Raw genomic sequence first — 17,106 nt, 5'->3', positions numbered from 1 at the left:
ACACACACACACACACACACACACACACACACACACACACACACACACACACTTTCTCTCTCTCTAATTTATTTATTTGTATGTACTTGCACACGCGTCAGAGTGCTTGCAGAGGCCAAAGAGCAAACTCATGGGATCAGTTTTCTCCTCTGTCTTTCTGTGGGTTTCTGAGACTGAGCTCGGGTCATCAGGCTTATTCAGCAAAGCACCTTTACCTACTAAGCCATCTTGCTGGTTCATTTTTGTTGTTGATGATGTTGTTGTTTAAAAAAACAAAAAGGAATTAAATCCAGGGTCTCGAGCATTCTACACAACCGAATTACATCCTTAGACCATCCCTCCCCCCTTTCTTTTGTTATTTAAAAGTTAATTTTATTTATTAGTAGGGTATATGTATGTCTGAGAGTATATGCGAGTTCAAGCATGCATGTGCCATGGTGCTTGTATGGATGTCAGTGGAGAATTGTAGGGGTTGGTGCTCTCTTTCTACCTTGTTTTTGAGGTAGGTCCTCTCTTGTTTCTGCCATGTTGTACTTCAGGCTGGCTGGCCTGTGAGGTTCCGGGCAGCCGCCATCTTGCTGCGGGAGTGTTGGTTCAGTTGGGAGTGATGTTCAGCACCTGCATTAGTCAGGGCTCTCAGGAGTCACAGCACTTGCGGAATGAATCTCTCTATACAAATATATGTAAAGGGAATTTACCGGAATCACTTACAGGTTGCAATCCAATGAATTCAACAATGGCTGACTGTGAGTAGCAAGTCCAGTACTCTAGTAAGTTTCAGCCTCACGAGGCTGTGTATCTCAGCCGGTCTTCTGTGTATGCTGAAATCCCAAAGAAGTAGGCTCCAATGCCAGTGAAGGAATGTGTGTTCTGGCAGGGGAAGGCAAGCAGGCAAAGAATGAACAAACCTGTTCTTCTTCCGTTGTCCTTCTATAGGCCTCCAACAGAAGGTGTGGTCCAGATGAAAGGCTCAAGATGTGGATCAAAGACGTGTTGTCTCTCTGCCTCAAGAACAGGATAAGAGCTGTGCCTTTCATTTCCACATGTAGTCAGGTTGACAACTGACAGTAGCCATTCTACCACTGAATCTGGCTATTTTACATGGTTTCCAGGAATCCAGCTCAGGTTGACATGCTTACGTAGCAATTACTTTTGCCTACAGAGCCATCTCTCTGGGCTTGTTTTTGTTGTTTTGAATTAGGGCCTCCAAACTTGCAGTAATCCCACTGTCTCAGCCTCAAGTGCTGGATTACAGGTGTGAGCCTTTATGCCTGGCAGGCTTTAATTCTTTCTAAAATTTATTTTGCAGGTTCTCATACAGTATGGTAGGCTTCATGATGGCATTTTCATGCAATATGCCGTGAGGCTTTATTCTTGTTCATCCCCCTTCCTCACCACTCTTTCCTATCCTGCCTGTCTCCTTCTCTCCCCACCCCCCAGGAGATTGCTTCTTCTACCGTCACGCGATATGTACTTTATTACTTTCTCTCTTGTTCCCCTCTCTCTTCCCTTAAGGTGTCTTCCTCTTCCATCAGGGTCCCTTTTCTCCTGTCAACACACACACACACACACACACACACACACGCACGCACGCACGCACGTCTGTATGTGAGAGAATACACGGAATATTTCTCTTTCTGTGTCTGGTTGATTTTGCTTAACATGATTAATGTCCCGTTGTATGCATAAGTTTCAATTGTTGAGGAGATAACGATATAGAAACCTTTAAAAGAAATGTGTTTACCATAGGTGTAATGCGGTTTCAAGCCTTGTCTAATCCTGTTTCTCATAATCCTTACAATGTCCTCATGAGAATGGTTCCTAGGAATGCTTTTTTCTTTTTCTAGGGAAAAAAAAACTTTTAGCTTCCTTGGAGCTAAAAACCCCAAGTCACAGAGGGGCTAAGAGCTTTTACCAAGATCACAGGGGGATTCCTCAAGGCTGGGATCCAACACAGGCCCTCAAACCCCAGTTAGTGCTGTCATTTCACGAAATCGAGACTAAGAGGCAGAGCTCTTGGGGTGGTCAGGGATGCCAAGAAGATACTTTCATTCCATTTCAGGAAAGTAAGAGTAAGACCAGAAAGGACAGAGGTGGGTGCTAACTTGATTTTGAAGGGAAAAGTTAAGACCTGTGTACTGATCTCGGGGAGAGAAAGCCTTGCTTAGCTGGTTGAAGTGGGAAGGTAAAGCCTGGCGGGCTGAGGGGCATGAAAGCACTGAGGGATGTGCCCACAGAGTGGTCTGTGCACTTGGAATTTAGAGCAGAGGAAAGCAGAGCATAGTAAGGCTGGGTGGACGGCTGGAGGCCTGACTCTTTTGGCTCTCTGTGTCCCATCTGTCCCTGGCCTTCTCAGCCTTAGCACTAATGAAATTTAAGGCTGGATAAGCCTTGGTCAGGGGACAGTCTTGTGCCCTGTGGGCTGCTGGACAGCATCTCTGACCTCTACTGAGTAGATGAAATAGTAACCTGCCCAGATAAAAATATCTCCACCTGCTGCCAAATGCCCCACTGGGGTAGGAGTAGTGGATTGGGCCCTCTACTGAGGAATTCACAGAGCTTCCCCTGTCTCGGTTTTCCTCTCACTGTCTGGAAGAAAAGACCCTACATGGGGTCACTTTATAGACATGAGTTTTGACTTAGCCGCCATTTGACCAGGCCACTACTGGTCCTGATGAGGTGGGCTGAGAGTTTTGGAGCCCTTCCTTGGCAATTGCCATGCTCAACTTAGAGGCATGATCATCAGTAAAGTGAACAACATAACGATGAACACACTGGGCTAGAAAATGAAGACCAGAGAGGTGTACTGGGGTCAGATCAAAGCCAGAGGTGTTTTCATTCTAGGGACTTCAATGTTTTAGTCTAGCATAGTATTTCCCATTTACCCCGTCCTCTTTCTCCCCAAATCAACATCAGCAGCACAGTGCCTGACAAAGCAGACCTTTTACAGAGAAAATGACTAAATCAAAGAGAGTAGGAACAAGACACTGGCATTAATGGTAATAATAACCAGACTCCTGTGAAGGACTAAAAATGTTGCTCCTTTATTCGCTGATTGTTATGGAAATTCGTACTTTTCAAACTTAATATATTGAGCCTTTCTCAAATTTTCTGTCAAGTATGTTCTGATGCTGCCAAGTAGGGCCGGGAGAAGGGGCTTGTTTTTGCTAACACGTTTCTGCTTCTCCTCTCCCGAGGAAGATGAAGTTTCTGGTGGTCTTCTTTGTGTTTTTCAAAAGTAAAACATGCTAATATGTAATTATGCATGTGTGTCTATCTGTGGGTATATACACATGTGCTTGGGTGCCCACGGCCAGAAGAAGATGTTAGAGCTCCTGGAGTTTTAGGAGGCCATGCGGCACCTCAAGGGCTCTAATATGGGTGCTGGGAACTGAACGCGGATCCTCTGAGAGAACAGTGTGCATTTGAACTGCTGAGCCATCCCTCCAGCTCTGTTTTTTTTTTTAATTTTTAAAAAAACTTTTTATTGATTCTTTGTGAGTTTCAAATCATGTACCCAAGTCCTGCTCATCTCCTTGTCCCCTCATATCTGCCCTTCACCCTGGTAGCCTCCCCCAAAATAAAACAGACATACACATAAACAGACAACAAAACAAAGCCTAGAAAACATCTTCTGTGGAAGCTGTAGTGTGTCACAATGTGTCCCACAGTATACCCTGTCCACACATACTCACCAATGATCGTTGCAATGAGTCATAGAGCCTGACTTATCTGGCTCCTGTGACACCATCAGCATTTAGTCCTCACTGGGGCTCCTCCCGGTTATCCTGTTGTTGGCCTGTGTCATGGAGATCCTGAAGCCCTGGATGGGCAAGACTGGCCTTTTCCCATGTCCCAACTGTTCACAGATGATATAGATTTTTGGGTAGACCTACTCAGAGCCCTGGATCTGAGCCTGGGTGGCAGCACTCTGTCTCTCCCTTATCTCTACCATCAGGCCACCCAATGCCACCATCTGCAGGAGGCAGAGTCAGCTCTCCAGCTCTCATGCCCTCTGGGCCGGCTCACCCACACCCATGCTTCCAGAGTCAGCTTTATTGTGCTGCCCAGTCAAGGTGCAAGGGGCTCACTCTCCCAAGTGCTGCAGCCTGTGAGGGGTTGGAACAGCTCTCCTGCTCTCACTCCCACCAGGCTAGTTTACCTGTGACTTCACCATCAGGGCTAGCTCCACTGTGTTGCCCAGGTGAGATGCAAGGCCTGCTCTCTGGAGTGCGGCAGTGGATGAGGGGCAGGGCCAGCCTACCTGCTCTCACGACTCTGTAGTGAGCTCTCCTGACTGCTTCAGGTGGGAAGGGGTGTGAGGGTGGAGGGCCTCTCTCCGACCCCTGCCCAGGCCGTCTCATGAGAGACAAGTGTTGGTGCCTGCTTTCCGGAGTGCTGCAGCTGGTGAGGGGCAGGGATAGCTCTCCAGAGCCCATGACCAGGAGTGGAGAGAGGAGGGGGGAGGTCATTGTCACCTTATGCCTGTGCCATTCCATGGCAGAGAAGTGGTGGGGTTAGCTCTCCCACACTCATGTCCTCAGGGGCTGGCTCACCCATACCCCTGCCACAAGGGCCAGCTCTACTGTGCTGCCTGGGCTAGGCACAGGGCCTGCTTTCCTGAGTGCTATCAATGGTGAGAGGTGGGGAGAGCTCTCCAGAGGGCCACACCCAGTGGGGGATTGGGCTGGCTGAGCATAGCCACTGGACATCCATGTGTTTTCCAGTGGCTGCTTCAATCAGAGAATTTCTTTGTTCTTTAGTGGTAATATGAGCCACGGACAGCGATATCCATGCCTGCTGCTGCATAGCCATGGACCTAGACATGACCCTCAGTTGCAGCTCGGGCTGGGACTCTACCATGGCTCCGGTGGCAGTGCTGGCCACTCCCTACAGGCTACCCCTCTCCACATTAAGTCTCTAGTTTCATTTCTCTTCATAAGGCCTAAGCTGCTCCATTTCTCCTTTTCTCTCATCTAACCATCACATATTCATACACATGGCAGTATGGCAGCTTTGCCCCTTGCTAGGAAGGGTCTTTTAAAACTTTTAATGATTTGGGACATTACAGTGTTGTAGTCTAGTCTATTGAGGAGTCTTTGAAGGATGAACATATCTGGCTATAGAAATCCCTGCTTTCCATCACCTTCAAACTGCAAAGTTTCAAGGGAGGTCATAAGTTTACTAAAAAAATTATAACCATAGAAAATTGTTCACAAGGCAAATTGTATACTAGCCCTTTTCACATTATCTGGTCTATTCCCTTGATTTACTGTACATCTGATCTGCTAGCTCCTGACATTGGCTAGTGAACACCCTTTTAAAAAACAAACAAACAAACAAACAAGCAAACAAAAGAAAACTCTGCTCTGAAAACTACTTTGTGTCTGAGGATGGAGATATCTGGGGCTGGCTGTGTCTCTTCACGGAGATCTGGGCTGTTCTGTTCAGGCCGTGACTAACATCCAAGTGCCCATCAGTCAGCTGACCCGAAAGCAGCAGGAAGTACAACAGTCACAACTGTGAATATTATTGAGTTATGAACTTTTTGATAAACACATTTGCCCTGAGCTCCCAACACAGGGTTTGGTTACTTGATTATAACGTTTATGAAATAAATACCGTTATACTCATTTTATAGGGAAGGATCTGGAAATTAGAGAAATTATTTCCTTGAGGTCATATAACTTCTAAGTAGTGGTTACAGGGCATTCGATGCTCAAACTTTACTTGTAGCCTGTGCATTTTGCTGCCTCTGATAATTTATTAGACTATGAAGATGTTTAAAGGGGCTTTTGATGTCCTCTGGGAGCTTTGCCTGTGAGGCTGAGAACATAGGCTTGAGAAGACCTATGTTAAGAAGGACCCTGGGTAAGGTGATCAATCCTCATTCAAAGCAAACAGGATGGACATCGGGAGAGGGAGAAAATAGGGAACAGGACAGGAGCCTACCACAGAGGGCCTCTGAAAGACTCTACCCAGCAGGGTATTGAGGCAGACGCTGAGACTCATAGCTAAACTTTGGGCAGAGTGCAGGGAATCTTATGAAAGAAGGGGGAGACAGAAAGACCTGGAGGGACTGGAGCTTCACAAGGAGAGCAACAGAACCCAAAAATCTGGGCACAGGGGTCTTTTCTGAGACTAATACTCCAAACAAGAACCATGCATGGAGATAACCTAGAACCCCTGCACAGATGTAGCCCATGGCAACTCAGTGTCCAAGTGGGTTCCCTAGCAAGGGGAACAGGGGCTGTCTCTGACATGAACTCAGTGTCTGGATCTTTGATAACGTCTCCATGAGGAGGGAACAGTTTTACCAGGCCACAGAGGAAGACAATGCAGCCAGGCCTGATGAGACCTGATAAGCTAGGGTCAGATGGAAGGGGAGGAGGTCTTCCCCTATCAGTGGACTGGGGAAGGGCATGGAAGAAGAAGAGGGAGAGAGGATGGAATTGGGAGGGGATGAGAGAGGGAGCTACAGTTGGGATACAAAGTGAATAAATTATAATTAATAAAAATAAATTAATTTAAAAAACAACAACAAAAAAGTTCTGAAAAAGTTGATCTTATGTATGGCTTTTTGGATGGTGTTGGGAGGGGAAGGATATATTAACATTTTAAAGAAAACTTCCTAGCTACGATTATCAATTTTGTTGAGCAAGTGCATCATTGTCTTTGTGAATGCTATTTGTAGAGACGATATGCACCTGTCTCCTTGGCATCATGCCGAACTAAGGTGATGTCTCTGGGCTTCAGTTTTCTTTTCAATGAAAAGAATTTGGGGGCATCTTGGCCTCTATATAGTTTTTGTTGCTTCCCCCCCCCCCTTGGGTTCTTACATACACCTGCACTTGGAAAAACTGTTTTGAAGGTTTGGCTGTGAGCCTTAAGCTTTAACAGCTTAGCTATCTTTCCAGCCCAAGGGAAACCCTCCTAGAGGCCCAGCGTCCCTCAGAAGACATCAGTCATTGGTTCCTTCCTATTGGCTGGAAGGCATGCAAAATCAGTTTCAAGATATCCAATCACAATACCTGAAAATTTGCAACTTCAATCATCCGAGCAACTGGCCTCCCTGTAGAGAGGTACTATTTACATACAGCCCTAAGCCTCATTTTCCCAGCATCTATAACCAGTGGCAATGATAAACCAAAACATCTTCTTCGGTTAGAGGGAGCTCCCACCTTCTCTAAGGAGAGCATGTGAAACAGGCATTTCATTCTAAATGGTGAAGAAGTTGCTAAACCTAGTCTCTGTCTTCCTGGCCAGAGGCCAGATGGACCTCAAAAGGATGTGCTACTACAGGTACAACTCCAGGCATGAGTTTTTCTGGGAGAATCTTGTCAAAGAGCAGGCTCATGGGAGGATGCTCCCCCCATCAGAGAGTGAAGGGAGCCAGAAGGATGATTTATCCTGGTTAAAGCCTAGGGACTTCTGGAGCTTACTGACAAGGCCTGCCACAAGTTGAATGTTGAGAAGGGTCCAGGGGAGGAAGGATGGGTTTGTCTGGGCATGTTCACATCTATGAGCACAAACATTGCCACAGTGTATGCAGAACTGACTGGTTAGTGCGACATTAGGTCAGTTACTGCTCCAATAATGCAAATGCATAGAGGTGATAGACAGATAGATAGATAGATAGATAGATAGATAGATAGATAGATAGATAGATAGAATTATCTAACATCAATATAAGACAAAAGTATGGCATAACAATGAGTCAAATTCTGATAGACTTAAAATGGTTGAAAGCTGTTCTTGTGTGGTATGGAGCAGGCACTGCTAAGTAAAGTCATGGGTCAAATAAAATCCACTGATTCTTCCCTCTATCTAAAAATACAGTTTATTGGCACATCCATCCATCTATCCACCCACCCACCCACCCGCTCATTATTTTGGCTACTTTTGTGTTGCCTGGGGTTAATGAGAAGTTACAACACATACCACAGTGTGAAAAGCCTGAAATATTAAGAATTACAGGAAAAATTTGACATAGAAGAAAGAAGATACTGTTCCAATTCCTGGATCCCTAGCTACCTTTCTAAGTCTTAATTTCTTAAGATATACATATTGACTTAGGCCTGTAATCTCAGCACTTAGGAGACAGAGCCTCAAGGATTGCTGTGATTAGCAGCCAGCCTGGGACACACACACACACACACACACACACACACACACACACACACACGCGTGTGTGTGAAGTGGGGGCCTCTATTACACAGGCCAATCCATCACTTAATTCATCCGGGCAATAAAGAATTCAGTAGTGACTGTGAAAATGCACAGTGAGTGTCAAGGAGTAGTATCAGAGCTCTTTGGTAAGCACAGAGGAAGACAAGACAGTAAGAGGGGGCTTGTTGGCAAGAAGGGTTCTCAAGAATGGGAAAAGGTGTAAATGATTAAAATGCATTATATATACATATATACATATATATTATATATATACGTATAAAACTGTCACAGAATAAAATAGAGTTTTTTCCCCCCTTGGTAGAGGTCAAGAGAAAATAAATAATGACTGTGAAAAGCCCTGTTTGAGCATGGTTGTATTTGTGTCAGCTAATATATAGTTTTGCGACAAGTTAAGCTGGGTTATTAAAATGAACGGGAAAGGAATAACAACCACGGCCATCTTGAGAGGAGGCTGAAGCCATCTGCAAGTGTGGGGTCCAGCGTGTGTGGTGCAGACATGATCTGAGGGAGAAGTTTACCTACCAGGAGTTCGGCTCAGCACTCAGAGAGGAAAAAGGATGATCTCAGGCAATACTGCACAGGCTGCCTTTATACAGACAATTGCTCCTCATTTAGCTGGAATGAAAGTCTAGCTGGGCATCTTGTGGTTTTATTTGCTACAGCGTGTGCTAAGGTGGTCTACTATAAGTCCCTTGATCATGTACGTTGGCTAGACTCTAGATCCTGAAAGGAAATTTTAAGCAAAGTCAAATCAGAATAGAAGCAGCTGTAACTGATTATCTGATGATGTATTCTAGAAACATCTTCAGAGGTGTCTGCTCTTCCCAAGCCTACTTTGTTTGAATTCTGGACTGTGCCTTTCTCCCCTCTCTTCCTCCCCTTCCTTCTCCTTCTCCTCTCATCTCCTTTTCCTCCTCCTCTCATCTTCCCTTCTCTTTTCCCTCTACCTCTTCTCTCCCTCTTGTTCTTTTTTCCTTCTGTTCTGAGGCTCACACCCAGGGCCATGCACACGTGTTGTGTTGTGTGGTGCTTTCCTTTGACCTGACATCCCCTAGGAAGAAGGAAGAGCCTCATAAGAATCAGGGAGCTCACAAAACTTAAAAGGCTCAGGAATTGCCTCCCCAAGGCTACAGAAGCAGTCAGCAGTTTCTTTAGGGAGAGGAGATTCTCTTCAGAGTTGTCTGTGAATTGGGTAGGGACCCCAAGGTTGGAGCTTTCTGGACTTGTCATTTACACCAGGATGTGCTTTCTGATGACACAGATTCATGTTCAACCCATAGATAACTAAAATAAACTCATTGATTTTCCACGGCGGGTAGAGTCATTTCTTTGGTGTGTTGTTAGTGCCTTATCTGGGGTGAATAGATATTTGCTCATATCTCCTCAGACAAAGTCAGCTGGGCAAGCACACAGAACTATATTCCAAGCCTTTGTTTTTTTTTAAATTTTCTTTTCCTTTTTTTAAATTCAGGACCTTGCTTTGAAGCCCCTGCTGGCAGTGAATTTGTGATCTCCTTGCTTCTGCACTGTGAGTGCTGGTATTACTGGCATGTGCCACCATGCCAGGCTTAATGCTGCCTTTAATTTCTAACCTATCACTTCTGTTTTGTAAATTAGTCAGAGCTGATTTCCATCATTTATGGTCAAAGAATCCTAACTTGTATATACACAGACACTCATATAATGTCCAATAAGGTGAGCTTGGGGCTGTGGTGAAGTAATAATTATTTTTTGGGGTAGGGGTCACTTTGCCCTACCTTTGCCCTTTAATAACTATTTGGGTTCTACCCCACTTCAGCCCATATAGTTCCCAAATGAAAGACAGAGAAGCCTTTTAGATTTATAATGAGACGTAAAGCACTAGAGCTGGGCAGATATCAAGTCTCAAGGCTACTTTGCTATTTCCCAGCTACATATCCCAAGTTACTTGCCATAATTGTTCCTGCCTGGGCTGCTTCTGTTCCATCAGGCCAGCCCTCATGACCATGTGTTCATCCTCCATACTGCTCCATGGCTACTTCCTTCTTTTTCTTTAGTTCTTTTCCTGCTTCTCCTTTCCATCTGGTACTGCCCATCTAAGACCGAAAGCCCGGGATCCTAAGCTCTGCCTACTTCTCTTCTGCCTAGTTATAGGCTCCTAGCTATTTTATTGATCAATCACCTTAGAATTGGGGGGCAAGGCTTACACAACAAAGGCTGTTGTACATGAGAATGCACTTATTTGAGTGGTAATCAGATCTTGGGGGCAGGTATTTAGCATTTGAATACACAGCACCAAACCAATCCCCAACACTGTAGTAGATAAAGTGAGGAGAAAATGAACTAGGGGCAGGCTCTGGGAATAAAGACCTGGACCCAAAAAGAAAAGAAGTTAGGAAAGCCCTTGGGACTGTAATCTGGTGAGCTGTTTGCATCTCCTGCAGCAAATAGCATCAAGAACTTTAGAAAGCTTTTGAAATCTCAGGGGCAGCCTATGGTGACACACTTTTTCCAACAAAGCCACACCTACTCTAACAAGACCACATCTCCTAATCCCTCTCAAGCAGTGCCACTCCCTGATAACAAAGCATTCAAATATATGAGCCTGTGGGGGTCATTCTTTTTCAAACCACCACAATATGTGTGCAGTGTATCTATGTATTTGTGTATGTGTTTACATGTGTGGGTGGATGCGCATGTGTAGGCTAGAGGTTGACAAAAGGTGTCTTCCTAAATTGTTCTTTTTTATTTTTTTATTTTTGAGATAGCACCTCTTACTAACCTGGAGATTATGGATTTAGCTGGGCTGTCTGTCCATCTAAGTGACTTTCTGGGATGTGATCCGCTTGTCTCTGCCTGACCTTCTCATCCCTACCCCACAGTACTGGAGTTACAGGTACATGCCCATTGTTGTATCTGGCCATGATGTGGTGCTCAGGATCTGAACTCGGGTTTTCATGCTTGCTAGGGTGGTCCTCTCCCCACCCGTTCAGATGCAGTCAAGTTGAGAAATTTATTTAAAGATTAATTTCCAGTTCCTTTAAATTTATCCTAAAGCTAGCTTTTATGTCTTTTGCCAGGAATTCTGGTGAGGGTGGACTTGTGGGGGTGGGGCTATGCTCAAGGATCACATGATAGACCAGAGGTTTCCTCTAGGGTCTTATAGTAAGGTTAATGGCAAGAGGAAAATGGTGAGAATAAACTCAAAAAGATTCTTGGATTCAGTGACTTTCTGGTCCTGCAGGTTCATGAGGGAGCAGGGAAGATAGGTTGTGAGTATCGTCTTCTGTGTCCGTAGGCCTGGGGCTGCCGTGCTACAGACTTTCCAAGACCCACAGCTACCAGGTCCATGAACAGAGAGAAGACAACATTCACAGCCATAGTTCCAGTTGGCTCGGCTTCTCTGTCCCCCACCGTACTCCGAAGAGGGGCCAGGGCAAGGGAGGGATGTGGTGAGGCTGGAGATTGCAACAGAAAGTGACAGGGATGATTAAAAGCATGGCAAATCAGGGCCATGAAAAAAGGTTAAGGGGATGGCAGCTATTTAGCCTGGAGACGGGTGGCATGAAACAGTGCCTGTCATGTATGTGCAGAGTGGTTAGGAGATGCATGCAAGGCAGCCGCCCCCAAGTAGCCACAGAGCTAGGGATGGCAGCACCCCCAAACTGGTCAGGCACTTCTGTGGGGTGGGGGGTGAGGCTGCTCTGGAGACAGGCAGAGGCATAATTATAAAAGCTCTTTTGTGGTCTCTGAAGGCCCCTCTTTCCTCCCCTTTGTATTCTGCATCTGTCATTATGTCGTGCAAACCACAGCCAGGGCTTTTGACAGCACAGATATCTGCTTTCCTACACACTTGGAAGGTAACGTGGCTATAAATTTGACGAGTTAGATAAATGTCAGTACAAAGGGGAGACTGTGTCTAGTTTTCAGGGCCTTCTGACTGGCTTCAACCTAACCTGGATGAATCACCCTTTCCTCCATCACCTCCAGCCTTCTCCAGTCTATCTGAGAGCTCCTGAGTCCAGGCATTCTTATTTACTCTGCTTCCTTCCCTTACTTGCCACTTTGATACTTTGCAAGGTCTTTTATTTCTTCCCAGGTCAAACATGCTTTATTTCACTTCTTTCTTTCCTTTTTATTTCTTTCCTCTTTCTTTCTTTCTTTCTTTCTTTCTTTCTTTCTTTCTTTCTTTCTTTCTTTCTTTCTTTCTTTCTTTCTTTCTTTCTTTTTTCTTTCTTTCCTTCTTTCCTTCCTTCCTTCCTTCTTTTTTTTCCTTTCTTTTCCTTCCTTCCTTCTTTTTTTTTCTTTTCTTTTCCTTTCTTCCTTTCTTTTTTCATTGCTTTTACCTTCCTTTTAAAAAGCTTGAAGCATTTTCTCTCTTTGCTAGGTCAAGCTTTTATTCTCATGGACAGGCTGCTGTAGCATATGTACAGCCCAGCAAGACTCAGTTTCCCCTGGGACAGATGCAGAGGCCTTTGGCCTGAGCCTACTCAGATTCCTGTTAAAGCAACAGAATTTTTCTGACCCTCATCTGAGAACGTAAAGGAATACCGCCACTGAAGGAAGCAGGTTGTCAGCTTTTCATATGCCTCCATCCTAGAGATGGGCTATGATCAGGTTGGGGGTGGAGGCTGGGAAATCCAGAGGTAAAACGCATTTTGTTTCAGTTTGGCCATTGAAGAGGTGAGAGTGTCGGCAAACTTCACCTGACATGAGCATGGTCTCCTGAGCTGGTGAGAAGATGACAAAGGCTGCATTCCCACCAGGAAGTTCTGCAGGAAGCAGGGCATGTAGACTTTCCCAACTGCCATTTTCCCATGCCAGAGAGCACATTTGCCATGCCAAGCTCATCTCGGGAGGCCAAAGGTGTCAGCATGGATGGGGCAGAGGGCCAGGGATAGAAATGAGCAGAAGTCTCAGTCAAGAATACCCAGACATGCTGAGCTGCAACAGGATGCTCTGTGCTCTCCCTGTGGCCGTGGGGACATGCAGAAGGGCCCACATTCTTTAGGACTCTGCAGCAGGGGGTGGGGGATAAAACCCACCAAGCCCTGAGTCCATAGAAGACTGGGACAGACTGGGACAGCGGTCATTGAACTGCCTGCCATTGTGCAGCTCTCATGACCCCTCCCTCAAAGACTGGTTACACTCCTGACCACCAGGAAGGGCTCACAATAGACTGAGCTGCTGCTGTAACAGTGTGCTCAACATGAATTCTCAGATGGAATTAGGAAGCCAAGGAAGAGGCTGTGCAAAATCTGGGCCTCTGGGACCTGGGCGATTCTCATTTTTATTTAAATCCAGTGTCCCCAGCTCTGGCCGCTTGCTGTCCTTGACAGTGACCAGCTTGAGAGGGACTAGATGGCCTGGGCTGCATTTACCTTTCTGTGTCGCTGTCTCTCTTGGTGTTGGTGGTCATCTTCTTCCTCTTGCTTCTGCTCCTCTTCTGCCCCTCCCTCCTCCCACAAGCACAGGGGAAACACAGGAGTCCTTGAATCTGCAAAGAGGCATGCCCATCTCTGTGCTCCATTCCACTGGAAAACTCAGAACAATTCCTATTATTTTCGGTTCCCAGACCTTGAATGTGTCAGGCTTCAGGTTCACTTCCTACATCTCGCTCCAGCGCCCGGATCTGCAAGTAATTTAACCTTGTTTTCATAGAGCGCAAAGGCGTTCCGCTTGTTTACACTGGAGACAAATTTTCCTCAATTGACGCAATCCTATTGATGAAATAATGACTTTCTTCCTCATTTAAAGGTAATTTCGGCTGCTGTCGTGACATGCTGGAGAAAGTGAAAGGCTCTTGTGTCCCGCTGTGTGAAGGGCAGGCTCCCACGGCTCTGAGCTGGGCCTTTACCCCTTCTCTCACCTGTTCTGAAGCAGCCCAGCAGCCCAAGGAGGCTGGTGCCCAGATGAGCGGAGGCCGGCTAAACAGCCAGTTCTTGATTAGGGAAATCAAACAGCAGCCTTGACTGTGTAATCAATGCCAAGGTTGGGTAGGATAGATGCACTTTGTTTCAACAATACCTTGATTTACTTTCCAGATTCTTAACATCTAATCAGCTAGGGCCTGCACTTCCACTATATATTTTTTTAAAGGTCACATCACAAGACAGTCAGAATGTGCTCTTTCCGCCAAGGATTTAAAATCAAATGGACGAAGGTTGCACTACAGGAGGGGCTTGTAGATGAGGGCACGGGGAAGTCCTTAGCTTCCCCTGGGCCTACTTTCACATGAGGAAACAGGGAGAGCCAGATCCAGTGACTTCAAAGACCTTCACCCTTCAGTTCTGTGATGCAATGAAACCAAGAGACCTCTGTTAATTCTTGCTTCCGTTCCAGGTCCTTGGACTGTGTGTTTTGATAAAGATAAGAACAGAGGGCATTTGAGTGGATGGGCCCTCTTCCACCACTTTTCAGTGAGGCTGGGACAATGCATTCCAAGTCAGCAGTGTTGTTTGAAGACCGGATATCAGCAGATGTTCTACAGGTAGTGGAGGTTAGAATGTAGATCATGCAGTGATTTGTAAAACAGCTTAGTGGAAGCTTTGGATGTAGCTCAGGGCTGGGGGCTTGTTTAGCATGTTGAAGGTCTATTTAGGTTTGCTCTACATCACTATGAAAACACTTTAAGAAAATAAGAGTTTGCAAACACTTGGGGATGTGTTTCCAAAAGCACACCCAAAGTGGCATGGATACCATGGCCTCATGGTACCTAAGTGCTAGTGTCTGACGTGCTTTAGGTTGTGCAGTCTGTCGCAGTCACTCACGAGTCATTCCCCGTTTTCTCTTAACCAGGGGTTGGCAGATATTTTTGTGAAGAGTTAGAGAGTAAATATTATTTCAGGCTCTTCGGACTAGAATGTCTTTGGTGCCATGATACAGTCTCTGTTAGAGGCGGCATGCAGATGTGTGGCTGCGTTCTAATAAGCCTTATTTGCGGGCCCAGGCATTTGAATCTCATGTATTCTTTATGAGTCTTAAGGTATGCTTCTCTTCATTTTTGTCAACCACTTAAAATGTAAAATCCATTTTTTTTCTCCTAAGTGGTGAGCTAGATTTGGCCCATAGATTGTGGATCTGTTCTTCGGGATAGCTCTTTGAGGAGGGACCATTAACCGACAAGAAAATCAAGGCTTACTTAAAGTAAAACTATAACTAGTATATAATCATTTTTCAATGCAGGGTCTCTTATAACCAGTGCTGCCTTCAAACTCAATGTTCACAGTTCATGTAGTATGCTGAGGATTGAGCCCAAAGCTTTGTGCATGCCAGGCAAGCAGCCTACCAACAAAAGTACATCATCGGCCCAAGCAGATAATTTTGTCTAATACCTTGAATGTTTCAGAGACATCAAATTAGAGCGGTAGATTTGGGGACTCAGCTCCCTCTTTTGAATGGCCATTAAAAGAGGTGATTCAGTTTTAAAACATCTGAGCAAGATTAGTCCCTGACCAGCATAGGAGCTCTCTGCCTGGCTAGGAGTTGTACAGCACAATGGCTTTAAAGGGCATTGGCCAGAAGGAAGGGAAGAAAAATAAATAAATAAATAAAAAAAAAATAAAAGAATGTGAAACTTGTTCTGTGAGTGTTGGGGTTGTGGATGAGGCCTGGATGCCTTGTTTGCTGGGCGCAGGGGGATGTCAGCTCAGCTCCTCTGGAGGAGTCCAGGCTGAGGGAGGATGAGAAAGCGTGCCATGACTACAGTCTCCTCCCACTCTGTGGTTGACGATGATGCATGTTGGAACATTCTCTTCCCTGCTTCTTTCTCAGTGTTCCTAAGATGGGCAGGCTTTATCTCCAGAGCCCAACTGTCTCAGCCCAGGGTTGGCCGCAGGCCTGTCCTGTCCTCTCCACGCTGGGAGCAGTCTGGCCAGGCTGAGATGAGGCTCAGGAATGCCCTCTGACTCTGAGAAAGGGCGTCCAGGGAGTCCAGCTGCCTGCTCAAGAGCGTTAGTGGATGCTGGTGCCAACGACCACAGAGGAAGGAAGGGAGGCATTACAGCCCCTTTCAACCACATTGTCATCATTTGAAGCGCAACTCACATGTCTGAGCTTCAAAGCCAGGAGCCTGCCTGTGTATTTATTTCAAGAGTCCCGCCTGGCTCCTGAGAGAGGCACTGTGATTCTGTCAGCTGAACACAGAAGCAGGGGCTCAGAAGGGTTTCCCAGTTTCTGAAGAGAGCAACCAGGGGCTGGTCACACCACTTCCCTCTACTCTCTGCCTCCCCCTGCATCAGAGCCCTATATGGAGCTGGGCGGAGGGACAAGCTGCACATCTTGCCTGGACCCCTTGATAGCTGTGTGACTTGGATAAGTTACCTGACCTCTCTGAGCCTGATTTTCTTTACTTGTGTCGGGGCTGGCTCATACAGTTGCCGTGGACAGAAAAGGAGTATGGTATGAAGGGGGCTAAGAACTGCCAGGTACAGGTTTTCCGTGTGGATGTTTTCTGCCTTCTGTTTCAAAGTGATTGATTTGGTTTTGTGAAGTTGACTGATTAATTGGTCTTCTTCAGTTTGGACTCTCCAGGGCCTAGCAGAGAGCCGGGTACTATGACTGAGCACACACTCAATAAATATTTATACAATGAGTGGATGTACAGTACATAAATCTATTGATACCAAACATCTGGATACTCGGGAACTTCAAAATGATGGATTTTTGACTTTTCATCTGAGTGTCGGACGTCATCCTCTGATATAAAGCAGCAGAAAGGATTTGAAACAATAGGAACGTAGCAGGGCTGGAGGAACGTAGCAGGCTGGCTGTGTGTGTAATTGGGGCTGGAAGGGTAAGGTGGGGTACAGGGGGCTTTTCAGTAACTCCAGCGATGTGGCTGGCTGCATCCATCACCCATCCCATGCACCCATCTATCCAATCATTCAGCAGTGGCCGTCAGAGACATTTCCTTTAATACACAGTGAGGGGTGATTA

The sequence above is a fragment of the Psammomys obesus genome, unplaced genomic scaffold (assembly GCF_907164565.1).
Source record: "Psammomys obesus unplaced genomic scaffold, mPsaObe1.curated_primary_1811, whole genome shotgun sequence".
In the NCBI taxonomy this organism is placed as follows: Eukaryota; Metazoa; Chordata; class Mammalia; order Rodentia; family Muridae; genus Psammomys; species Psammomys obesus.
The sequence above is the reverse complement of the archived record's forward strand: the minus strand, read 5'-3'. Positions refer to the sequence as shown.